Genomic DNA, 27,003 nt, shown 5'->3' on the forward strand with positions numbered 1-27,003 from the left:
CACTCACAGCACCCCTGACCTCAGCAAAGAGAGAGGCCTTTCCTTTGCTCCATTAAGTTCCCCAAGCTCCAGGATGAAGGGCTCTATAGGAGAGTCTCTCTGCTAAACAACGGTACCTGAGCTGATAAGGAGAGAGACCAAGATACTCAAGGTCTTCCCTCCAGCAGAAGCTCTTATCCATGTGCAGAGGGAAGGAGGCGTCTGCTCCTGCCACATGTGGACAATGTGGCCTTGGCTTGAAGCCAGCAAAGGCCTCCTGGGCCAGTTCATGGTGCCTGTAGTCAACCTAAAATCACCTGGTCATGATTTTCTGGAAGTTGTGTCCAGGTTATGTTCCTTGGATATAGTGCTCCAGAGGTTAGCAGGGTGGCTGATCATGGTAGGAGATGGAATGGAGAGTTCATTGGCCAGGTAGCTTTCTCCTGAGCCACTGCTAAGTTCCAGAACTCACTCTCTGAAACAAAGGCCCATGAGAGCATCAAGGTCATCTACGGCTGAGACAAGGGGGCAGGAGGAGCTGCCATTTTCTTTCATCCTCATATCCCCTCCATCCCTTCTGTTACTGACTTCACCTCGTTCCAGCCTCTTTCAGTCCTTACCCCTCCAAACTGACCTTTGCCCCAATTGACCCATACTGATGCCTCTCTAATTGATAAACTGTATGGAGGTTCATTTTGTCCTCTGTATACTCTTACATATGTTTGACAATTTTATAATAAAGTTTTTAAAGCAGGTCTTTAATCTCCTGGTTGTTGCCTTTTACGTCTAGTGTGAAGGAGGGTTCCAGTTGCTTTTGGTGTTCTATAGGGATACTAAGCTATTTCAATCTAATTTATTACAATTAAAAGTCTATTAAAAAGACCGTCCTCCTGTTTTGCAATTGCCACTTTTTTATAAAATAGCTAAAACCACCTTGGAAAACAAGAGTAAAGTTGTTGGACTCACTCTATGTGTTATTAAGGCCTATTATATAGTTACAATAATCAAGACAATGTAATTTTGATAGAGGGATAGATGCATAGATCAACAGAACAGAAGAGAGAACCCATAAATAAACCCACACTAATATTCTTGACTGATTTTATGGTACAGAAGCGATTCAATGGAGGAAGAAGAGTCTTTCTAAAAAATGTTGCTGGAGAAATTGGATATCCACAGGCTAAAAGATAAACGTTGAGTTACTTTAAACTTTATAGAAAAATATAACTCAAAATGAATCATAGATTTAAAGACAAAATGTAAAATTATAAAATATTTAGAAGAAACATAGGAGAAAGTCTTTGCAAATGTAGGCAGAGTTCATAGACTTGGACTCAAGAGCACCATCTTTAAAAGGAAAAATTAATTAAAGGACCTTATAAAAATTAAAAATCAAATTAAAATTAAAAACCTTTGCTCTCCAAATGACCCTGTTAAAGTGCTGACGAGACAAAGTACAGACTGGGAGAACATATTTGTAAACCACATATATGACAAAGAAATAGTATCTAGAATGTATAAAGAATTCCCCAAACTCAACAGTCTTACCACAACAAAAACAAACGCAACAGGTAAAAAAAAATCCAATTAGAAAATTGGCAAAAGATGTGAACAGACATTTTACATAGGAGGATAGGCAGATGGCAAATAAACACATGAAAAGATGTTCAACATCATTTGCCATCTTGGAAATGCAAATGAAAACCACAATGAGATCTCACCACACACCTATCAGAATGGCTGTCAACAACAAAAAAGTGGCAAACCACAATACCAAGTGTTGGTGAGGATGTGGAGAAATTGGATTAGTCATACATTGCCAGTGATAATGTACAACCACCTTGAAAAAGGTGTGGGAGCTTCATAAATAACTAAACGTGAAACTGCCAGAAGACCCAGAAATTGTACTCCTGTCCCTTTTTTCCCAGAGAGATGGCATCTTATGTTCCTACCACACAAAATACACATGAATGTTCATTAACAGCCTTATTTGTAATGGCCAAAACCTCTAAATAACCCAGATTCCCTTCACTGAGTGAATAGTTAGACAAACTGCGATATATCCATACCATAGACTACTACTCATTGATAAAAATGAACAAACTATACATATATGCAACAACTTGGATAAATCTCCAGGGAATGATCCTGAGTGAAAAAAGCCAATCCCAAAAGGCTGCATACTGTATGATTTTATTTATATAACATTCTTGAAATGAAAATCTTTTAGAAATGGATTCCAGGGCTTTAGGAGGGAGTAGAGTTAGGCAGGAATTGGGTGTGGTTATAAAAGTGTAACAGGAGGGATCTTTGCAGTGATGGAACTATTTATCTTTCTATCAATGTTGATATCCTAGTTGTGATACTGTATAATAGTTTTATACCATATTACCATTCAGGTAAACTGGATATGTGCCATTTGTATAGTTTGTTTATAAATGTCATGGTATTTGCTTTTATTTCACTTTTAAATAGTTACCTGTACCTGTATTTTCATTATTACGGCTGGGTTTCCAGTCTTCTTATTAAGAGCTCATTCTCGGGCTTCCCTGGTGGCGCAGTGGTTGAGAGTCCGCCTGCGGATGCAGGGGACGTGGGTTCGTGCCTCGGTCCGGGAAGATCCCACGTGCCGCGGAGCGGCTGGGCCCGTGAGCCATGGCCGCTGCGCCTGCGCGTCCGGAGCCTGTGCTCCGCAACGGGAGAGGCCACAGCGGTGAGAGGCCCGAGTACCGCAAAAAAACAAACAAAAAAATCACAGATACCCGGGCTTCCCTGGTGGCGCCGTGGTTGAGAGTCCGCCTGCCGATGCAGGGGACGCGGGTTCGTGCCCCGGTCCGGGAAGATCCCACGTGCCGCGCAGCGGCTGCGTCCGTGAGTCACGGCCACTGCGCCTGCGCGTCCGGAGTCTCGCTCCGCAAGGGGAGAGGCCGCAGCGGTGAAAGGCCCAGCGGTGAGAGGCCCGCGTACCGCAAAAAAAAAAAAAAAAAAAGAGTTCATTCTCCCTTAGATCCCTTAGATTGTATACATAATTTCCTAGAGTTTCTTCTAGACCATTAGTGAAACTGGATTTCACTTGGGTGATTGATTTTGTATAAAAGGATCTGATTTGTTTTTCCAGATGGATATCAAGTCATCCTTCTACTTTACTGGGCTGATCTTGAGCATTTCTTTTTTTCTTTAAATGAGTCTTTAAACAATTACTTCTAAGTTTAAAGTTCATTTGACTAATAATTGAAAATGTGTGACAGCTATATATTAATCATGGGAGAATTTACATTTTTATGATATTTGTATTTTATGATACTTAGATATTTCCTTCCATATCCATAGTCTTAAAAGCAGGACCTTTGACCCATACACCAGCAAGGAAGAGAAAAACAGAAAAGCAGGAAAGACAGTACAATAGGGTCAAAATTTGTTCAGTTTGCGGATACGAAAGACTTAGTTGGGAATCTATTTTACATATGATACAAAATTAGATTTACCTTTAACATGCTGAGCAAGTCATTGGGGTGGTGGAAGTTTTGTTTGCTCCCTTCACCTGTGATTTGGAGCAGGGTAAGGCAGGAAGCCTCAGCACTGTATAACGGTGCTACAGGTCTTGGGGCTCTGATAGCTGCTGATTGAAGCATTGCCTTTCCAGAGCATACAACGGGCTTTCTCTTCAACACCGATAAAAATGATGCCTATGTGTCAGAATAAGAGCTCATCAAATAGTAGAAAAAAATTTAATCTGTCACCACATAAGCAAAAACCCTCTAGATGTTTAAATTAAATGTTTAAAAATGGAATTCACTCAAAATAGTTTGCATTTGAAATACAGACTAAGAGAGCAGTAGAAGTATACATTTTTGTTCAAAAATAATTTTTCCTAATTTGCAGTCCAAGTCCCATAGTTTGAGCACAACTGTTTCTGATTTTGAAAACTTGGAGAGCTAACACTGGATGTTAGGATGGTTTATTAGAGTTTATATGTTTGAGTTGGAAAGGAAATCTAACACTGTATGTGCCCTCCTTTTATCAAGGGGTGGTATGGATGTCTAAGTTTGCTTAGATGCATGACCTAAAGTAGAACCCAATTTTCCCAATTCCCAGTGCTGTGCACTTTGCAGAGCTTCCTGTTTTTGTGATCCATCAGTGCTTTACAAAATCAGCCTCCCTCTCTCTTCTAACCTCTTTCCTCTACAGTTAGAAGCCTTGCTGAGTTCCTCTTCTTCTAGTTTTTATTTTAGTTTTCTTACATTTGTGTACTTTTTATTTTTTGTGGGTTTCTCCCAACGCCACATCCTTTTATCAATCATTTTTGTTTGACAATGGAAGCTTGGGAAATTCCTTCTAGAAATATATTTTAAAACAGGTACAGATTCTCTCTGTGGCTATACTCTGAGGTAATAAAATTGGAGATGAAACCTTCATAGCTGAGAGGAACAAGTGGTGCTTTGATAATTCCTTCAAAAAGTTTTCCAATTTTTTCCTTAAAACAGTTTTTCAATGTTTTTGATGACTGTACTTCCTGAATATGAAAAAACTATCTCCTGGGCCCATGTTACTCAGAAGTAAATGCACTATAATCAATATTTGAGATTTTTCAGGCTCCTATGAATGATGGCTCCTAGAAAACATGAGCCAGGGTTGAAGAAATTAAATTAAATTGCTCGGCTATTTGGTTTCCTTAAAATACCATCTAAACAACCTAAGCTTTAAAAACTTCTTTCAGGAAGCCTTCTTTTCCCTAGTCAATTATAATTAGGGTTGATTGACTGCCAGAGACTAAAGGAGCAGTGACGTTTCTGCAATTCTCCAAAGTGTTGTCAGTTTTAGAAGGTCAGGCCAGCCCCACTTGGCAGCAACCTGCTTGCAGACCATCTAAAAGAGATGAATATGTGGAGTGATTTGAATTAAATGAAAATACCCCAACTCCTGTGTGGTTGCCATCAAGATAAATGTGGTGTTTTTACCCAGTAGTACGAATCACGGAGGTGTCATAAATGGAAAAGGAGATGGTTGGTAAACTGAGTATATATGTTTCTTAGCATACCATATTTTACAACCACAGATAATTTTTCCACAATAAGAAAAGGCTGCTCTGCTGTGGGTGTGTTTTCACATATGAATGTTGATTCTCGCTTCTGAGACTGAAGCTTTTTGACAGCAGCATGTCCAGAAATGTCCATTGCAACAATAAGATTTACTGGAAAAAGCTTTAGAATCTACAGCACAGTCCCAGAAAGTCTGTTTTGATCTGCCTTTTATGCCAACTTCTCAATGATATTCTGGTAGATCAGTGGTACTCATTGTCTTATGAAGAAACGCAGCGTTTTGAACACTCAGAACAGTGTGATTTCAATGTCCTTTTTTGAGGATTCTTTTGGATTGCATTATGCCATATTATTTTCACCCTCTTTTGTACTTTCTGTTGAATGGAGTTCTGCAAAATGTATGATATCAGATCAACCATAATACAGAAAAATTCATAAATCAAATTATGTGGGTATTAGGCATCTCTTAGTGAAACAAGACTTCTTTCAATTAATCATCTATGAGCTCCATGTGTACCGATTCATCACTATAGCAATCTTGTCAGTCTGTACCTTGCTAAATAATTATTTCCACATCCAGTCTTCTAAGGGACTTGGCAGGGTATCTTGCCAGCTGGTCCACATTAATGAAAAAGCAAAACTGCTTGTGATCTATGGTTAGACTTCATTGTCAGCTGAGGGATATCACACTTATATGCCCAGTGATCATACTGTTTGAAGCTGCATTTTCACATGAAAGCATTTTCTGCACACTCTGTAGGAACTATTTTTGCTTTGTCAGGAATGACTAGCAGATTGCCAAGTTAACAATTGAAGAAATAACTTATGTCTGTAGCTGTATTAATAGAAATAGATGGTTTGTCAGAATCATCATCTCTGGATCATTTTATGCCTTGTGACTAATATTTATGTGTATGCTAGAATCAGAATATCATGGCCAGATTCGAAGAAAGAAACCATTATATTCCTTTGAGCAAATTGTCCTCTATCCACACATCCTATAAGGTCATGTCAAGACCAAATCAGGATTATTTTTCTCCACACATCTATATATCCTGTAAGTACAGCTTCTTTTGATATTAATAGAAAGTTCTCTTAAAAAGTACAAACATGTAGCTATGTAACACTGTGATACTTTTATCTGCACACACACACACACACACACACACACATTCACACACGGTTGTTTATTTGCAAAGGAAAAAATGGACTCCTTTCACAAACGTTTGTTTTAAAAAATTTAAATTTAATCTTTTGATTCCCTGCATGGAGATAACATATAAGACCATGGAAACCTCAGAAGCCATAATGTCGTTACCTTGTTAATATGACCTAACCATGAGATTTCTTATTACCTAGAAAATGTCATTACACCTCAGTGCAGTGCCAGTTTTATGTAGGCAGGACATACAAGCGAACCAAAATGATTCTGCCTCTAGTAGATGCTCTTGGCACTTCATCCATCCCATCTTGACTGACACGGACGCCTCCTACAGACCGTTCCCATATGGGGCAATGACTTCCTACCTCTCTCGTAGAGTGTTCTCTGACCGTCCCCAACAGGGAAAGGCTATAAGTACTGGGGAATTAACATCCCAGGAGCTACTCTCAACAAATGACAGACATGGGTTATTGAATAAATATCTCAGCTTCCTCATTCCTTAGCAGAATAATTCTGAGATGTGTTCCACACCATCTCTCAGAGGATCAACAACAGTATTGAGTTCCAGTTGCCCACAGTGGTAACCTCCTCATCAATGCACTTTTTATTGACTTTCTTCTCTTACCTCTCTTCCTTCCCCACTGACTCACAGTGTTTCCTGTGATGACCTCTCAAACAACTTGCAGGCAGATCCTTGCCTCAGAGTAGGTTTTGGAGGAAACCAAATGGATACGTTGACTTCAGTCACTAAAACAAGGAATGCAAGCACTAACGGAAATATTTTTATACTAAATATATCCCCCAAGTCAAATATTTTCATTTTATCACATTTACCAAGGTTAGTTATACTATGCTGCCTTCATTTGAAATATTAAAATAAATACTAAAGCTGATGACACTGTTTGTGCATAACCATTTGCTAATCTGTTTTTGAGATTTCGCCTATTTATTTACTTCAGCTATCACCTCTGTGCAGATAACTCCCAAATTTAGAGTTCCATCATACCTTCTCCTTTCTCCCACTATGTGTCCTTTGAATATGTCTACCTAAATTATGTTTTTGATGATACAAATGAAACATTTGTAAGGCTTAATTCTTTAATTCCCCTGCGCTACTCCAAACTAGCTCTCCTTCCTAACTCACCCGCAGTTTCCTGACCTCTAACCTTTAATCATCTGCTGCCAACTCTGCTTTGCCTGTCCTATCCAACTGACAATTAGTTGCAAATCACTTCATAATACCTTGCTCATCTGTGTTTATATTTCTCTGTTACTCCTTTAGTTCCAGCTAAAGCTTAGATTATAACATCTTCATAACCAGTCTCTCTGCCTATTCCCTGCCCCAAATCCTTCTTATTTACCAGAACAGATTAATCTTTTTAAAACTCTGCCCACTTCATGTAAAATAAAGTCCAACTTCTTATCAAGGCATTCAAATTCCTCCAAAAACTGCATTCAGCCTGCCTTTTCCCCCACTGTTTCCCCAATTGAACAGCGTGTTCCAGACAGGAAGAGCTACTCACACTTGCCTTGATGTATCTCGTACTATCCATGTTTACTATGTTTCCTTTCTGTGGTCTGATGATTGTTTATTCAAATGTGAATCCTTCTCTCACTCCAATAAAGACTTCTAGAATGTTATTTCTAGAAAAGTCCAACCACTTCATTTTACAGATGGGGACCATCAGGTCTGGAGAAGCAGTGTGTTTTGCTTAAAGACATAGATAACTAGTAACAGATACAAGAGGGAGTAGAACAAAATTTTCAAAGGAGTATCATCTCAACTATTCCCAGTTATCTCCTTCTTACCTGCCAGGGCAAAGATTTTCCATATAATCTTCATGACAATTAATAGTACTGCCTCAAGTTCATTATTTAGCTATTTGAAATGTCACCTGAACATATTTCACTTAAACATGTTTTTCTCCCAAGGTAGATTCAAAACTCTCTAAGAACAGGGACTGTATCCTATTCTTCCTTATAGAATCCAAATGATGGTGATGATTATAGAACACCAACAATAATATTTTTGTATACATAGTATATGTCAGCCACCGTGATAAGATTGTTGCATACATAATCCCATTTAAGTCTCGTAACAACGCTGTGATCAGTACCGTTATCATTACCTTTATATGTGACACAACGAAACTCAGAGAAGTTAAATAACTTTCCAAGGTCACAACGCTAGTAATTATCATAGACAACCTTTCAAGTTAGGTTTATATAACTAAGATTCCTGAACGAATTCTTTTTTATTTGCAAAGTCTATTTAATAAGTTGGAGTTTGGGAGTATGAAGTGATCATAGTCTGTTCACTGTTTCCAATCGAGACAGTGAAATGTGAGATTTAATGTGTGGACTAAATTTGTTGCTTTACTCTGACATTTCTTTAACTTTTGGTTCAGTGTGTAATCACAATTTCCCAACAAAACCAGGATGAAAGCGTTCTTACCACGGATGACTTACTGAGGTCAAGTCTACCAAAGTCACTGCCTTTGGAGATGGAGAGAACCTAGGTCTGTGAGGAGAACAATGAGGTCTTTTGCATTCATTGTGAAAGCAATGCAGCATGTACGATGATGGCTATGAATCCAGTATGTCTCCATCGAGACGCTGAAATGTAGTATTATTAATTCAATAGCTTCAAGAGCTCTGTGTTACTTGAAAGGTTGAATGACTTTTTCCACAAGCAAAGTCGCCTCCTAGATTTTCATAAGCCTTGTTATTATACAACATAAATTCTAGATCAAAATCTTCAATATCAATGAATTATTCTTTAGTAATGTTCAAAAGAGTTGTGTACAGCACAGAGTTGTATACTTGCAATATTCTGAGGGGATAGATCTTAAATTAAATCTTCTATATTTATAGCTCATATTGCTATATATTTAGCTCATATTCTATATTTCATAACCAATGTATAAGTATAGAAATTGATGTGCTGGTTTTTTATTCTTTTTAAAATTTTTTGGTCACGCCATGTGGGATCTTAGTTCCTCGACCAGGGATCGAACCCACACCGCCTGCCTTGGAAACACAGTCTTAACCACTGGACGGCCAGGGAATTCTGGATGTGCTGTTTTGAAAGTGCAGTACCTTATTTTTTTTTTTTTTTTTTTTTTTGCGGTATGCGGGCCTCTCACTGTTGTGGCCTCTCCCGTTGCGGAGCACAGGCTCCGGACGCGCAGGCTCAGCGGCCATGGCTCACGGGCTTAGTTGCTCCGCGGCACGTGGGATCTTCCCGGACCAGGGCACGAACCCGTGTCTCCTGCATCGGCAGGCGGACTCTCAACCACTGCGCCACCAGGGAAGCCCGAAAGTGCAGTACCTTAAATAGCCACTAGGGAAATATGTGAATCATGCAGCTTTTATGACTTTGATAAGTGAAAGCCAGGAAAGTTTTCAAAGCCTTTTATAAACAGAATATACTGACAATGAATCAATTAGAATATATTCACTACAATAATAATTTTGCCTTGATGATAAAATGCAAAGTTTCTTGCTTGGGAGGAGGATTTGCATATTCTGATTAGTAAGTCAGAACTAATAAATCCTGATAAATTTAAATGGACTTTATTCTTCTGGAGTTTAATCTATCTAGCTGTTTTCATATAGGCACACTTATCTCTAAAACGAGAAGCTTTCTCTATAATGTCATAGCATTTCATATCATATATTAAATTTGAGGGAAAGAATAGAGTCTCATACTTTTATAATCCCCATAGTACAAGGCATATAGTAGATGTTTAATAAATACATGTTGACAGTTTATTGTTTTTCCTCGAAAATTATGGCAACTGTAGGGAAAAGAGCAGTCAATTACTGTAGGTCTAGGAGAAAGATTTTCAATTTATATTCTGCATTAAAATAGTTTTTTTTCTGTATTGCCAAATAATTCTTTATACCTTATACTTTAATCAGTTTTCAGTTACCTGAATATACCTATGAATAAGTATCTTACTTTATGTGTGTTGCATTCTCGCTAGAGAATAAAAAATATGTTAACATCTTTATTAGAGTATAATTGCTTTACAATGCTGGGTTAGTTTCTGCTGCACAACAAAGTGAATCAGCTATATGTATACATATATCCTCATATCCCCTCCATCTTGGGTATCCCCACCACCCTCCCTATCCCACCTCTCTAGGTGGTCACAAAGCACAGAGCTGATCTCCCTGTGCGATGCAGCTGCTTCCCACTAGCTATCTACTCTACAGTTGGTAGTGTATATATGTCACTGCTACTCTCCCAGCTCGTCCCAGATCACCCTTCCCCCTCCCCGTGTCCTCAAATCCATTCTCTATATCTGCATCTGTATTCTTGTCCTGCCCCTAGGTTCTTCAGAACCTTTTTTTTTAGATTCCCATTTAGCATATGGTATTTGTTTTTCTCCTTCTGATACTTTACTGTGTATGACACATTCCAGGTCCATCCACCTCATTACAAATAACTCAATTTCGTTTTTTCTTATGGCTGGGTAATATTCAATTGTATATATGTGCCACATCTTCTTCATCCATTCATCTGCTGATGGACACTTAGGTTACTTCCCTGTCCTGACTATTGTAAATAAAGCTGCAATGAACATTGTGGTACATGACTCTTTTTGAATTATGGTTTTCTCAGGGTTTATGCCCAGTAGTGGGATTGCTGGGTCATATGGTAGTTCTATTTTTAGTTTCTTAAGGAACCTCCATACTGTTCTCCATAGTGGCTGTATCAGTTTACATTCTCACCAACATTACAAGAGGATTCCCTTTTCCCCACACCCTTTCCAGCATTTATTTTTGTAGATTTTTTGATGATGGCCATTCTGACTGGTGTGAAGTGATATCTCATGCCTTTCTCTAATGATTAGTGAAGTTGAGCATCCTTTCCTGTGATTATTGGCAATCTGTATATTTTCTTTGGAGAAATGTCTATTTAAGTCTTCTGCCAGTTTTCGGATTGGGTTGTTTGTTTTTTTGATATTGAGCTGCAGGAGCTGCATGTATATTTTGTAGATTAATTCTTTGTCAGTTGCTTCATTTGCAAATATTTTCTCCTATTCTGAGGGTTGTCTTTTCATCTTGTTTATGGTTTCCCTTGCTGTGCAAAAGCTTTTAAGTTTCGTTAGGTCCCATTTGTTTATTTTTGTTTTTATTTCCATTTCTCTAGGAGGTGGGTCAAAAAGGTTCTTGCTATGATTTATGTCAAAGAGTGTTCCTCCTATGTTTTCCTGTAAGAGTTTTATAGTGTCTAGTCTTACATTTAGGTCCTTAACCCATTTTGAATTTATTTTTGTGTATGGTGTTAGGAAGTGTTCTAAATTCATTCTTTCACATGTAGCTGTCCAGTTTTCCCAGCACCACTTATTGAAGAGGCTGTCTTTTCGCCATTGTATATTCTTTCATCCTTTATCAAAGATAAGGTGACCATAGATGCATGGGTTTATCTCTGGGCTTTCTATCCTGTTCCATTGATCTATATTTCTGGTTTTGTGCCAGTACCATACTGTCTTGATTACTGTAACTTTGTAGTATAGTCTGAAGTCAGTGAGCCTGATTCCTCCAGCTCCGTTTTTCTTTCTCAAGATTGCTTTGGCTATTCGGGGTCTTTTGTGTTCCCATACAAATTGTGAAATTTTTCGTTCTAGTTCTGTGAAAAATGCCAGTGGTAGTTTGATAGGGATTGCACTGAATCTGTACGTTGCTTTGGGTAGTATAGTTATTTTCAGTATGTTGATTCTTCCAATCCAAGAACATGGTATATCTCTCCATCTGTTTGTATCATCTTTAACCTCTTTCATCAGTGTCTTATAGTTTTCTGCATACAGATTTTTGTCTCCTTAGGTAGATTTATTCCTGGGTATTTTATAATTTTTGTTGCAATTGTAAATGGGAGTGTTTCCTTAATTTCTCTTTCAGATTTTTCATCATTAGTGTATAGACATGCAAGAGATTTCTGTGCATTAATTTTGTATCCTGCTACTTTACCAAATTCATTGATTAGTTCTAGTAGTTTTCTGGTAGCATCTTTAGGAATCTCTATGTATAATACCATGTCATCTGCAAACAGTGAAAGCTCTACTTCTTCTTCTTCTTTTTTTTTTTTTGTGGTACGCGGGCCTCTCCACTGTTGTGGCCTCTCCAATTGTGGAGCACAGGCTCCGGACACGCAGGCTCAGCAGCCATGGCTCACAGGCCCAGCCGCTCCATAGCATGTGGGATCCTCCCAGACCGGGGCATGAACACGTGTCCCCTGCATCAGCAGGCGGACTCTCAACCACTGCGCCACCAGGGAAGCCCTCTACTTCTTCTTTTCCGATTTGGATTCCTTTTCTTTATTTTTCTTCTCTGATTGCTGTGGCTAAAACTTCCAAAACTATCTTGAATAATAGTGGTGAGAGTGGACAACCTTGTCTTGTTCCTGATCTTAGTGGAAATGGTTTCAGTTTTTCACAATTGAGAACGAGGTTGGTTGTGGGTTTGTCATATATGGCCTTTATTATCTTGAGGTAAGTGCCCTCTATGCCTACCTTCAGGAGGGTTTTTTTCATAAATGGGTGTTGAATTTTGTTGAAAGCTTTTTCTACATCTATTGATATGATCATATGGTTTTTAATCCTTCAATTTGTTAATATGGTTTAATCACATAATTTGATTTGTGTATATTGAAGAATCCTTGCAATCCTGGAATAAACCCCACTTGATCATGGTGTATGATCCTTTTAATGTGCTGTTGGATTCTGTCTGCTAGTATTTTGTTGAGGATTTTTGCATCTATGTTCATCAGTGATATGGGCCTATAGTTTTCTTTCTTTGTGAAATCTTTGTCTAGTTTTGGTATCAGGGTGATGGTGGCCTCGTAGAATGAGTTTGGGAGTTTTCCTTCCTCTGCTATATTTTGGAAGACTTCGAGAAGGATAGGTGTTAGCTCTTCTCTAAATGTTTGATAGAATTCGCTTGTGAGGCCATCTGGTCCTGGGCTTTTGTTTGTTGGAAGATTTTTAATCACAGTCTCAATTGCAGTGCTTGTGATTGGTCTGTTTATATTTTCTATTTCTTCCCTGGTTCAGTATCAGAAGGATGTGCTTTTCTAAGAATTTATCCATTTCTTCCAGTTTGTCCATTTTATTGGCATATAGTTGCTTGTAGTAATCTCTCATGATCCTTCATATTTCTGCAGTGCCAGTTGTTACTTCTCCTTTTTCATTTCTAATTCTATTGATTTGAGTATTTTCCCTTTTTTTCTTGATGAGTCTGGCTAATGGTTTATCAATTTTGTTTATCTTCTCAAAGAACCAGCTTTTACTTTTATTGATCTTTGCTATTGTTTCCTTCATTTCTTTTTCATTTATTTCTGATCTTATCTTTATGATTTCTTTCCTTCTGCTAACTTGAGAGTATTTTTGTTCTTCTTTCTCTAATTGCTTTAGGTGTAAGTTTAGGTTTTTTTATTTGAGATGTTTCTTGTTTCTTGAGGCAAGATTGTATTGCTATAAACTTCTCTCTTAGAACTGCTTTTGCTGCATCTCATAGGTTTTGGGTTGTCGTGTTTTCATTGTCATTCGTCTCTAGGTATTTTTTGATTTCCTCTTTGATTTCTTCAGTGATCTCTTGATTATTCAGTAGTGTATTATTTAGCCTCCATGTGTCTGTAGTTTTTACAGATTTTTTCCTGTAATTCATATCTAGTCTAATAGTGTTTTGGTTGGAAAAGATACTTGATATGATTTCTGTTTTCTTAAATTTACCAAGGCTTGATTTGTGACCCAAAATCTGATCTATCCTGGAGAATGTTCCATGAGCACTAGAGAAGAAAATGTATTCTGTTGTTTTTGGATGGAATGTCTTATAAATATCAATTAAGTCCATCTTGTTTAATGTGTCATTTAAGGCTTGTGTTTCCTCATTTATTTTCGTTTTGGATGATCTGTTCATTGGTGAAAGTGCAGTGTTAAAAGTCCCCTACTATGATTGTGTTACTGTTGATTTCCCCTTTCATGGCTGTTAGCATTTGCCTTATGTACTGAGGTGCTCCTATGTTGGGTGCATAAATATTTACAATTGTTATATCTTCTTCTTGGATTGATCCCTTTTTTTTTTTTGCGGTATGCGGGCCTCTCACTGCTGTGGCCTCTCCCGTCGCAGAGCGCAGGCTCCGGACACGCAGGCTCAGTGGCCATGGCCCATGGGACCAGCCGCTCTGCAGCATGTGGGATTTTCCTGCACCGGGGCATGAACCCGTGTCCCCTGCATCGGCAGGGGGACCTTCAACCACTGCACAACCAAGGAAGCCCGGATTGATCCCTTGATCATTATGTAGTGTCCTTCTTTGTTTCTTGTAATAGTCTATATTTTTAATGTCTGTTTTGTCTGATAGGAGAGTTGCTACTTCAGCTTTCTTTTGATTTCCATTTGCATGGAATATCTTTTTCCATCCCCTCATTTTCAGTCTGTATGTGTCCTTAGGTCTGAAGTGGGTCTCTTGTAGACAGCATATATAGGGGTCTTGTTTTTGTATCCATTCAGCTGCCTATGTCTTTTTGTTGGAGCCTTTAATCCATTTACATTTAAGGTACTTATCGATCTGTATGTTCCTATTACCATTTTCTTAATTGTTTTGGGTTTCTTATTGTAGGTCTTTTCCTTCTCTTGTGTTTCCTGCCTAGAGAAGTTCCTTTAGCATTTGTTTTAAAGCTAGTTTGGTGGTACAGAGTTCTCTTAACTTTTGCTTGTCTGTAAAGGTTTCAATTTTGCCATCAAATCTGAATGAGATCCTTGCTGGGCAGAGTAATCTTTGTTGTAGATTTTTCCCTTTCTTCACTTTAAATATGTCCTGTCACTCCCCTCTGGCTTGCAGAGTTTCTGCTGAAAGATCAGCTGTTAACCTTATGGGGATTCCCTTGTAGGTTATTTGTTGCTTGTCCCTTGATTCTTTTAATATTTTTTCTTTTATTTAATTTTTGATATTTTAATTAATATGTGTCTTGGCATTTTTCTCCTTGGATTTATCCTGTATGGGACTCTCTGCACTTCCTGGACTTGATTAACTATTTACTTTCCCATATTAAGGAAGTTTTCAACTATAATCTCTTCAAATATTTTCTCAGTCCCTTTCTATTTCTCTTCTTTTTCTGGGACCCTTATAATTCGAATGTTAGGTGCATTTAATGTTATCCCAGAGACTGTCCTCAATTCTTTTCATTCTTTTTTCTTTATTCTGCTCTGCAGTAGTTATTTCCACTATTTTATCTTCCAGGTCACTTATCCGTTCTTCTGCCTCAGTTATTCTGCTCTTGATTCCTTCTAGAGAATTTTAAATTTCATTTATTGTGTTGTTCACCATTGTTTGTTTGTTCTTTAGTTCTTCTAGGTCCTTGTTAAACGTTTCTTGTATTGTCTCCATTCTATTTCCACGATTTGGGGTCATCTTTACTATCATTACTCTGAATTCTTTTTCAGGTAGACTGCCTATTTCCTCTTCATTTGTTTGGTCTGGTGGGTTTTTAACTTGCTCCTTCATCTGCTGCATATTTCTCTGTCTTCTCACTTTGCTTAAGTTATTGTGTTTGGGGTGTCTTTTTAGCAGGCTACAGGTTCATAGTTCCTGTTGTTTTTGGTGTCTTCCCCCAGTGTGTAGGGTTGGTTCAGTGGGTTTTGTAGGCTTCCTGGTGGAGGGGACTGGTACCTGTGTTATGGTGGGTGGGGCTGGGTCTTGTCTTTCTGGTGGGCAGGGCTGTGTCCGGTAGTACATTTGGGGTGTCTGTGAACCTAGTATGATTTTAGGCAGTCTCTCTGCTAACGGGTGTGGTTGTGTTCCTGTCCTGCTAGTTGTTTGGCATGGGGTTTCCAGCACTGGAGCTTGCTGGTCGTTGAGTGGAGCACTGAGATGGAGATCTCTGGGAGAGCTCTCACAGGTTGATATTACATGGGGCCAGGCAGTCTTTCATGGTTCAATGTCCTGAAGTCAGCTCTCCCACCTCAGAGGCTCAGACCTGACACTAGGCCGGAGCACCAAGACACCGTCAGCCACACGGCGGACCTCCAATTCGTCAGGGCCTGAGTACATAAAACACCAAAGACCAGGCAGAGTGCAGGAGGGAGCGAGGTGACGGAAGCGGAGCCTGGCGGGATCGGTGGCCCTGAGGCGCATACCCCATGGGCCCCGGTGGTGCGCCCTGGGGGTGGACCTGGTTCGGAGGTGTGGAGACTGGGAGGCAGGAGGTGCAAGGCAGCAGCACAGAGTTGATACTCTTAATATAATAAAGCTCATATTAATTTCAAGACAGTGCAAGATTAGGTATAGAATCAGTTCCTGTGTCACATTTATGTACTGAATGAAAGAGACCAATTGGATGTAATGAATATAAGGCTGTACATTGTTAAATTTTTGGAGTTTATTTAGATAATGTTTACACAATATCAATAAGATCATCATCAAGAACACAAGTCTTCAGAAACTGCAATGAAGACAATTCTATTCAGAATGAAGTCATTTATTCTACAAAGCGCATTTAGTGGCTCCTCTGTTTCTCTGTTCCTGTATGCTGCATGTCTTTAGAAGTACAAGGTAATTGGTGTTATTTTCCTGCACAACATTAAACCTGCTCATTAAGCATGGATGTGCAGGGGAACCCAGGACAGTGGCTAAGTTTTATAGTGTGATTTGTCATAGGTTGCATATTCACCTAGCTTATGAGCCAGAGGCAATCTAAATTAAAATCAATGAAGAAACAAAAAAAAGAAAAGGAGAAGTATTTAGGGACACTATTCATAGACGTTAATAAAATATCAAGATAATTATTAGTGAGTCTGGGAAGTATTTCATTGTCATTTTAATTTTTGAACCTTGCTTTGCTCTGTGTCTTGACTCTTTCTTAGAATCTGAAATGAGGAGATTCAGGAAAGGGGATTTGAATTATTTTGTGTTTACTTTGGTTCTTTGATTCACTTGACCTAAAGAAAAACAGGAGATGAAAATGGTTGGTCCTAGTTTTGTCTGCTCTGCATGTCATTTCTGCCCTTGTAGGGTCCCTAGGAGAGAGTCACTCTTGGGGACTGGAATCGACTTCTATTGTTGCCTTCTGTTTACTAAAAAGGCATTGTTCATTCCTGCTGAAGTATGTATTCCTGTTATTTTTTTCTAGTTGTGGAGCAGACCTATTCTTACTGTTTTCTCAGCCCTTGGTGGACTAGGGCATGCTATGTAAGATGATTGGCTGAAAACTTGCTAGAGGGGGCTTAAGAGCATGGTCTCTGGCATCAGGCTGCCTGGCATCAAATCCCGGGTAACTTTGGTCCTCTCTGTGCATCCATTTCCTCATCTACAAAATGGCTACAGATACCTGTCCCTATCTCATAGGGTGACAGTAAGGATTAAATGACTGAATAAATAAAAAGTACTTAGAACTGCCTGCAACCTGGTAGGTAGTATACGAGTACATTGTTTTTATGATAATAATGCAGGAATGTGTCATGTCACCTTCTCTTCCTCATCTCTGTCTTCCAACCATTACCAAACCCTAAAAAAGTGTTTTTCAAACTCTAGGTGGAAACTCATAAATGGTTTGAGAAACAAATGTGGGGTATGACCTGTATTGTTTTTCAGTTGAAATAGAATAGAAAATGCCAGAATGCATCACACAAAGGGCTAGTATTGCTCCACAAAATGTTTGGTTCAAATATGTGTGTGCGTATGTGTTTGTATGCGTGAGTGTTAGCCCACAATTTGAAATAGATTTTATTCAGTGCATACATTTTATCTCTCCCACTAAACCAGGGGGAAGAAGAAAGACTTCATGGAGTGGGCAACCATTTGTCCAGTCCCAACATAACCAAGATGTGTGTCACTCTAGTAGATAACTGTGACTTACTACAGAAGTGATTGTATGCTTTTTTTTGGGGGGGGGGCACACCTCATGGCTTGCGGGGTCTTAGTTCCCCACCCACGTCTTTGGCAATAAGGGCGCAGAGTCCTAACCACTGGGCCACCAGGAAATTCCCCAGAAGTGATTCTAAACCTGTTATCTTTGCAGAGGGGTACAGTTGAAGCCCTCCTCCCATATCTGTGATATGTATCCCTGGTGGGGTTCAAGGCTAAAGAGGTAGAGGGGGCTGGCATAAATTCCCTGCACTTTTGAGAATCACTGCAGTAGACTGTGAGTTCCTGAAGATGCAGCATCCTTTTTGTGTTTTTTTCTACTACTCTGCACGTAGGAGATGTGTAATACATATCCGTCTAATGAATTGGCAAGATTCGCGTAGACTTAAAGTAGTGCTTAAAGACTGCTGATAACACAGATAACATTCATTAAGTAAATCTTACAGATCAACCACTTTTGGGGCAAAATATGTTTTACAAACAACCTGATCTGAAAGAAGGGATTTGTCAGATCTAGACACCAGTGAATTTTTTGGGGGAAAAACCTGTTTCTTTCTAAGGATGCTGTTCTTTATGATGGATGTTAGCAGTTCTCCTTTGCCAGACAGTCTCCAGATACGACATTGCTAAAGTCAGCAATTTGTCTGCCAGCTATCTTGGTTGAATGCAAATACAAGTGTATCTTGCTTTATACAGGAGGTAAATGCACAGAGAATACTTATTATTTATAGGAGGATTTACCAAAGGGGGAAAAAAAACCACTTTAAAGTAAAATCACTTTGTGAATTGTAAATAACTTTTGATGAATTTCTCAGAAATTTCCCCTCTACTCACCATAAAAGTTCCCCCAGGTCTCATCACTGTTTGACTATAAACAAATTCATATTTACAACCGTCACATATTATTAACTGACTCATCTTTGCCTGAATAATGCTGGGCCTCAAAGCCCCTCCAAAGTATGTCTTAGACCTCCCCCAACAGATGCCTTATGTGTCCTTACAGATGATCCTCTCAGGATCTTGATAACCTGATAACAGTGACTTGATAGTTGCTCTGATTGATATTTGATATTCAAGAAGCCACATGAGAGCAGCTTCTCAATATTGCTTCTGCTACCACCATGAGAATGTAGTTATTTGTGTGTAGAATAGATCCCTGGGTGCTTCCAGAGTTGCTAACCCTGAATTACCAAGCACTGCTGGGTTCCTGCAGTTTCTACTCCACTGGACTTATGCTGTCTTCTGTGAGAAATGGAAAGGCTGTCCCTCTCCCAAAACTGGGCCACACTGTCAGATGCAAGGTTTCATACAGAGCCGTTTGGTACTCGTGTACCTGAATATTTTGCCAAAACACCTCCTTGAGCTTGTGCCTGAGGCTCCTCACTCCTCAGGCATCAGGCAGGATTACATGGGGCTGGTAAGACCACTGCTTTTTGAAAGGTACCACAGGCATGACAGCTGGGCCTCAAGAGCTTTGCAAGGGCCTACAAAAATGTTTGGTATCTGAAGTTTTACGAAAATCCCTGAAATATAAAAAAGCCTAATTAAAAGTCAAAATTAACATCTACAAAATGTAACCTTATAAGACTATGGATTCTGGAATCAGACTGCCTCTGCTATGATACTAAGAGCTGATTTTCGCACAGCGAAGAAGCCATCAGTAAAATGAAAAAAAACAGCCTACTGAACGGAAGAAAATATTTACAGGTAATATACCTGATAAGGGGTTGATATCCAAAAATATATGAATAACTTAGAAACTCAATATCAAAAAGAAAACCTGGTTAAGAAAGGTCCTAAATAGACATTTTTCCAAAGAAGACATACAAATAGCCAAGAGGTACATGAAAATGTGCTGAACGTCACTAATCATCAGGAAAATGCAAATCAAAGTGACAGTGCGATACCACCTCACACCTGTCAGAACGGCTATCATCAAAAAGACAAGAAACAACAAGTGTTGGTGAGGCTGTGGAGAACCCACAGGCATTATTGGTAGGAACGTAAAGTGGTGCAGCTACTATGGAAAACTGTATGGAGTTTCCTCAAAAAACTAAAAGTAAAACTACCATACAATTCAGCAATCCCACTTCTGGGTAATTATCCAAAGAAAACAAAAACACTGTTTTGAAAAGATATATGCACCCCTATGTTCATTGCAGCATTATTTACAATAGCCAAGATGTGGAAGCAACCTCAGTACCTATTGATAGAGGAATGGATAAAGATGCGGAATATTACTCACTCATAAAAGAAAGAATGAAATCTTGCCATTTGTGAAAACGTGGATGGATCTAGAGGGTGTTATGCTAAGTGAAATAAGTCAGGCAGAGAAAGACAAATACTGTATGTCTTTACTTATAAGTGGAATCTGAAAAACAAAGCAAAACAGACTCATAGATACAGAGAACAGACTGGTAGTTGCCAGAGGAGATGGGGTAGGGATAGGGGCAGGCAAAATAGGTGATAGGGATTAAGAATATTCATTTATAAAATATTTAAGTTATGGGGTTGTAATGCACAGCATAGGGAATATAGTCAATAATATTGTAATAACTTTGTATGGTGACACGGTAACTAGACTTATCTTGGTGATCATTTTGTAATGTATAAAAACATCAAATCACTATGTTGTACACATATGGATAATATAATATTGTATGTCAATTATAATTCAAGTTTTAAAAAGAGCTGATTTTCTTCATCTGAAAAATGGGGATAATAACAGTAGCTAGCTCATAAAATTGTTGTGAAAATAAAATACATTAATATAAAGTGCTGAGAATTGTGCATGGCACAAAGTGCTTGCTCAATAAACATGACCTGCTAGATCTATATTAAATTTTCATCACTGGAAAACAATTTTCAAAACTGTCAATTGTGAGTTTACAGGAATTATTGACTATGGACGATGAGTGTAGAATTATCATAGCCAGTCTTAAATAAATAAGTCATTTTAATTAAAATAATTTAAAAGGCAATATAACGGGCTTCCCTGGTGGTGCAGTGGTTGAGAGCCCGCCTGCCGACGCAGGGGACACGGGTTCGAGCCCCGGTCTGGGAAGATCCCACGTGCCACGGAGCGGCTGGGCCCGTGAGCCACGGCCGCTGAGCCTGCGCGTCCGGAGCCTGTGCTCCGCCACGGGAGAGGCCACAGCGGTGAGAGGCCCATGTACCGCAAAGGAAAAAAAAAAAAAAAAAAAGGCAATATAACAAAAATAGATTTAATGCAGAATATCAGGGTCTTTAATATATTTGATAGGATGTAGGATAGGACCTCCAAAAGTGAAACTATGGATCACCCACTGAGGTCTTGAAAAACCCTAATGCTGTGTGTGTGAGGGCATGGGTGGCATCCAGGAGGGTGTGTTTTTCAGTACTCAGCCTCCCCTAAGACAGAGAAATGGACTCTTGGTTCAGATCATACTCTCTAAGGAAATGAACAAAATGCTGCATTCTTTCACTAAAAAAGCTCCAATTAAAACTTCCATTTAAGTGGCTAAAGTTCCAAATTTGAAGATATTGGGGAAACTTTAAAAATAATTGGTGATGTCTTAGATTGCTCTTCCCAAAAGAGTTTTGAAAGGTGAACAGGTAAATTTCTAATTGAATACTCATCAAGCTCTAAGAGAAAATGAATAGGATGGAGAGCAGTGATTAAAAAATTAAAATGAAAATGGGGAACTAATTGGGAGAACCATCTATGCTTTTATAGTCTTTGCATGATGTCCCTTTAATGATAATATCTGGCATGTCAATTGTAATTTACAGAGCAAGTTCACACTTACAGTCACTGGGTGATCACTACCCTTATTGAAAGGGAGAATAATACAATACAAGGATCAAACATTCTTGAGTGTTTAAATGAAGGAGGTACCATCCTAAGCACATTTAACTCATGGCATCCCTATGAGGCAGCTCCCATTATTAGCCAAACTTTGCAGATGAGGAAACTTGGGGATATTTGCCCAAGTCAGACAGAGAGGGAGCTGCATCCTGACCTCAGGTGTCCTGACTGCATGGCTAGTGTTCTTTTCTGTAGAACAAACCAACCTGAAACCTTTAAAAAGTAACCAGCCGGTGGCATGCTTTTGCTGTAAATGACACTAAATTTATTCTGCCATCGCATAATCACAGGATTAGGGAAGCCATTGGGTCTACCCTCTACCTCCGAGCAGGGCAAACTAGTAATCATTCCTGACACATGCAGATCCATCTTGTTTTTAGAGACATCAAGAGGAAGAGAGTTTATGACTTCCTTCAGTAACATCCAGGATACAAAGAAGAGCTTCTTGTATAGCTTTAGCCCTATTGCATGTTCTTCGGAAAAGAGGGAAATTTCACTAAAATTCCATTTTATACCACTGAGAAATGCAAAGAGGACTCTTTGCAATACAAACGTGTTACTAAATGTCAAGACTTTTTTTTTTTTTTTTTTTTTTTTTTTTTTTTTGGTATGCGGGCCTCTCACTGCTGTGGCCTCTCCCGTTGCGGAGCACAGGACGCGCAGGCCTAGCGGCCATGGCTCACGGGCCCAGTCGCTCCGCGGCATGTGGGATCTTCCCGGACCAGGGCACGAACCCGTGTCCCCTGCATCGGCAGGCGGATTCTCAACCACTGCGCCACCAGGGAAGCCCAATGTCAAGACTTTTGAGAGGGCTGAAGATTAGTAAAGTTTGCATGATTCTGTTTTGACATGAGCAGAGATGAGAAGCATTGTGGTCTTTCATCAGAAGCACCCCAGTCAAATTCATAAGTAATAAAGTGAATTCTCCACTTGACACTACAGAGTGTGTGTTTGCCTCAGGACAATTGTCAGCAAACTGTAGTCCATTGGGCAAATAGGACCCGCTACCTGTTTTTGTGTGGTCTGCAAGCAAAGAATGTTTTTTTATATTTTAATTGGTTGGAGAAAATAATATTTTATGGCATGTGAAAATTATATGAAATTCAAATGTCATTATTCATCAACGAAGTTTTATTGAAATACAGCTATCCCCATTCTTTTATGTATTGCCGCTGTCATGCTAGAATGGCAGAGCTGTGTAGAGACATAGACTGTATGATTTGAAAAGTCTAAAATATTTTCTATCTGGCCTTTTACAGAAAAAATTTGCTGATCCCTGGTAGAGAAGAAAATGAAAACAAACATCTTTTTTTTCACTCACTTCCATTCACTCAGATGAAGGAGCACATGAAACATTTGGAAGCAGAAAGGTTTGGAGCATCTGTGAGATGTCATTGACTTTGAATGTGGGCCCTGTTATGGTTTTTATTTATATTTGGGCAGCCATGGTCCCAGACTAGTTCTTGCCCATACTACAGTCTTGCTACCCATAACGGGACTTTTTGGTTTTGCTTCATGGAGATGAGAGGACACACATGTAACCTCCACTGTCCTCAGTATTCTTGGCAGATTAGGATATATGAATGCTACATAATGGTGCATGTCTTTTCTTTTGTTTTTCACTTTTCAATTGCATATAGAAAGTCTTCTCTAGTTACCGATGTTACTGATATCTCCATTCCTTTTTAAGCAACACCACTCAGATGGATAGCAAATGAGCTTGTGACTAAACCAAATTAGTTTCCAAATTTTGAATGATAGAATTTCCCAGATCATTTTACTTCCCAAGCCTGCATGGCTACAAGCATGTCTGTCATTTATCTGTTAATTGGCAAGTTCCGTGTGGTCTTCAGAATATGAGGATGAACAAAGATACCCTCCCTGTTCTCCAGGAGCTCACTGACCAGAAGCGGAGACAGACATCTATCTTCCGTGTGCTAATCATATTGGTAAACTTCCAAATTTAGCTTCCTGAGGCCAGAGAAGATGGAACATTCACATCTGCCTGGGGCATGTCACTGGAGCTGGGCCTTAGAGTATCAGCGGACTTTTACCAGGAAGGGGAGAGTGAGGGGAGATGGTGTCATCACCAGGAATTTGGAACGGCATTTAAAATTTTACAGAAATGTGAAAGAACCTAAGAATAACGAGGGGTGCTGAGTGGCTACAGCATTCAGTGTGTGATATTGGAAGGTGGTCAAAGAAGGGGAAAATGGTCAAAGTAAAAGGGAGGAGAAAATGTGGAAAGTGGAAAGAGACGGGACTCAAGAGAGGAAAATGAGGGGCTTGACTACCAAGATAAAATGTTTAGACTTTATTGCATTGCTGATTTCAAAAAACTCCTCAAAAGACTTTAAGGCCGGGCATGCGGTAATTCAATTTTAGAATCTGGCCTAAGCATTCAGAAAAGTGGCATTACTGAATTGAACTACATTATAGTATAGTGGGTATATCAGCTAGTTTTTTTTTGTTCGTTTGTTAGTTTCTACTAGTTTTTTATAATGCTGTCACAAACAACTTCAAAATCTTACTGGTTTACAATAGCTAAAGGCCATTTCTCATTAGTAGTACATGTCTTCCATGAATTATCTGTGACTCTCCTCTGTGCCTTCTTTATTTTGGGAGCCAGGCTAAAGGCCCCTATCTGGGACATTCCGGGTTCATGTCAGAGGGAAAAAAGGTTGACGACAGATCCAAGGGGTAGCTCTTAAAGTTCTTCTTTGGAAATTGTGTATGTCACCTGTACTCACTGTTTTATTGGCCAAAGAGTGTCACATGGCTTAGTCAAACAGTGGGGGGGTGTAGTAGAGTCATCTCCCAGTGAGGGGAGCAAATATTAGAAACAAACATACAACCTACCAAAGGGTTAAGTGTACGGACTAATGTCTGACCACCTAGGTTCAGATCCAAGCTCTACTACTTACTAGCTATGTCAGCTCGGACAACCTCCTTAGATTCTTAATGCTACTGATAATTAGAATGATTTTAGCAATAAAATGGCAGTGAATATTTATATCTATGCATATAGCATTGACCTTTTCAAATGGAACCCTAACCTTATGCCCCCTAAAAAGCCTTCCCAAGTCCAGGACGCCTCGTATTACCATTGCACTTTGTATATACAACAGGCCATGATCACCTAAGGCTCAAATTGCCAAGAATAACTTGGATTTGTCTTTGTAGGCCCCGCTGTGCCTTTCAGAGTACTTTGCTTTCGGTAGGCCCTCAACAACGTCTACTCTGCTGAATGGAATTTGATGTGCTCTTGGGAAGCTGCCAAAAGCAGTGATGTGGGCCTGGCATTCAGATGGTATTGAGGTTGACAAAGTTAGTAACTAAGGTGCCTTAGCACAATGGGAAGCAAAAGAACTCCTTTAGGGTCACTGATATCAACAACCGGCATTTATACAGCACGTGTATGTGACAGGTATTCTACAAGCACTGTCTCACTCAATAGTCACAACATTCCGCCACGGCAGATGTTTCATCATCTTTACGCTACAGGCAAGGAAACTAAGACACAGAGGTGTGAAGCAATTTTTCTATGTTCATATAACGGGGGAGTAGCAGCGGCAGGTTTCAGATCCAAATAGGGTGGGCAGCTACAACGATCCTATTCCTGCAGCGGCCGCCATTACCAACGGAATGGTAAAACCAATGGGCTCTTTGGAAGGTACATTTGGTCTAGGGGTTTACAACTGTGCCCCTTAGGTTCTGTGGAGATGACTTTGATTACAATATTCTGGATACTTAGGGCTACAGCTATAATCCGTAGTCTATGATTTCAAATTTTTGTATGAAGAAAAGATCCTTACTGCCTTCTTTGGCCCATGATATGGTATAAAATTTTACCCTACATTTCAACTTGTAACATAAATTAATACCAAAAAAATGCTTACCTGCTTTTTTTTTTAAGTCAAAAAACTTAAAAACAAAGTTTTTAAATTGTTCTCCTGCAAAAAAAGTTGAAACTACTGATCATTTCTAACATCTTTCCTTGATGGTTAAAGAAATTGAAGGCCCACAGATAGGGGCAAAGACATGATGGGTCCTTAAAACCAGGCTTTAAGATCAGGACTCTCGATGCTCTGTTCCAGGTGCTTCTGTGGTATCTTGCTGCTTGAGGTAGCAAAATGGTACCTTGAGTCATTTGCAGCACACCACTGCAAGAAATGCCCAAGCCACCTTATCTTTGATAAAGGAGGCAAGAATATGCAGTGGAGAAAAGACAGCCACTTCAATAAGTGGTGCTGGGAAAACTGGACAGGTACATGTAAAAGTATGGAATTAGAACACTCCCTAACACCAAACACAAAAATAAACTCAAAATGGATTAAAGACCTACATGTAAGGCCAGACACTATCAAACTCTTAGAGGAAAACATAGGCAGAACACTCTATGACATAAATCACAGCAAGATCCTTTTTGACTCATCTCCTAGAGAAATGGAAATAAAAACAAAAATAAACAAATGGGACCTAATGAAACTTAAAAGCTTTTGCACAGCAAAGGAAACCATAAACAAGACCAAAAGACAACCCTCAGAATGGAAGAAAATATTTGCAAATGAAGCAACTGACAAAGGGTTAATCTCCAAAATTTACAAGCAACTCATGCAGCTCAATAACAAAAAAACAAACAACCCAATGCAAAAATGGGCAGAAGACCTAAATAGACATTTCTCCAAAGAAGATATACAGATTGCCAACAAACACATGAAAGAATGCTCAACATCATTAATCATTAGAGAAATGCAAATCAAAACTACAATGAGATATCATCTCACACCGGTCAGAATGGCCATCATCAAAAAATATACAAGCAATAAATGATGGAGAGGGTGTGGATAAAAGGGAACCCTCTTGCACTGTTGGTGGGAATGTAAATTGATACAGCCAGTATGGAGAACAGTATGGAGGTTCCTTAAAAAACTATAAATAGAACTACCATACGACCCCGCAATCCCACTACTGGGCATATACCCTGAGAAAACCATAATTCAATAAGAGTCATGTACCAAAATGTTCATTGCAGCTGTATTTACAGTAGGCAGGACATGGAAGCAACCTAAATGTCCATCAACAGATGAATGGATAAAGAAGATGT

Source organism: Kogia breviceps, chromosome X (genome assembly GCF_026419965.1).
Source record: "Kogia breviceps isolate mKogBre1 chromosome X, mKogBre1 haplotype 1, whole genome shotgun sequence".
NCBI lineage: Eukaryota > Metazoa > Chordata > Mammalia > Artiodactyla > Physeteridae > Kogia > Kogia breviceps.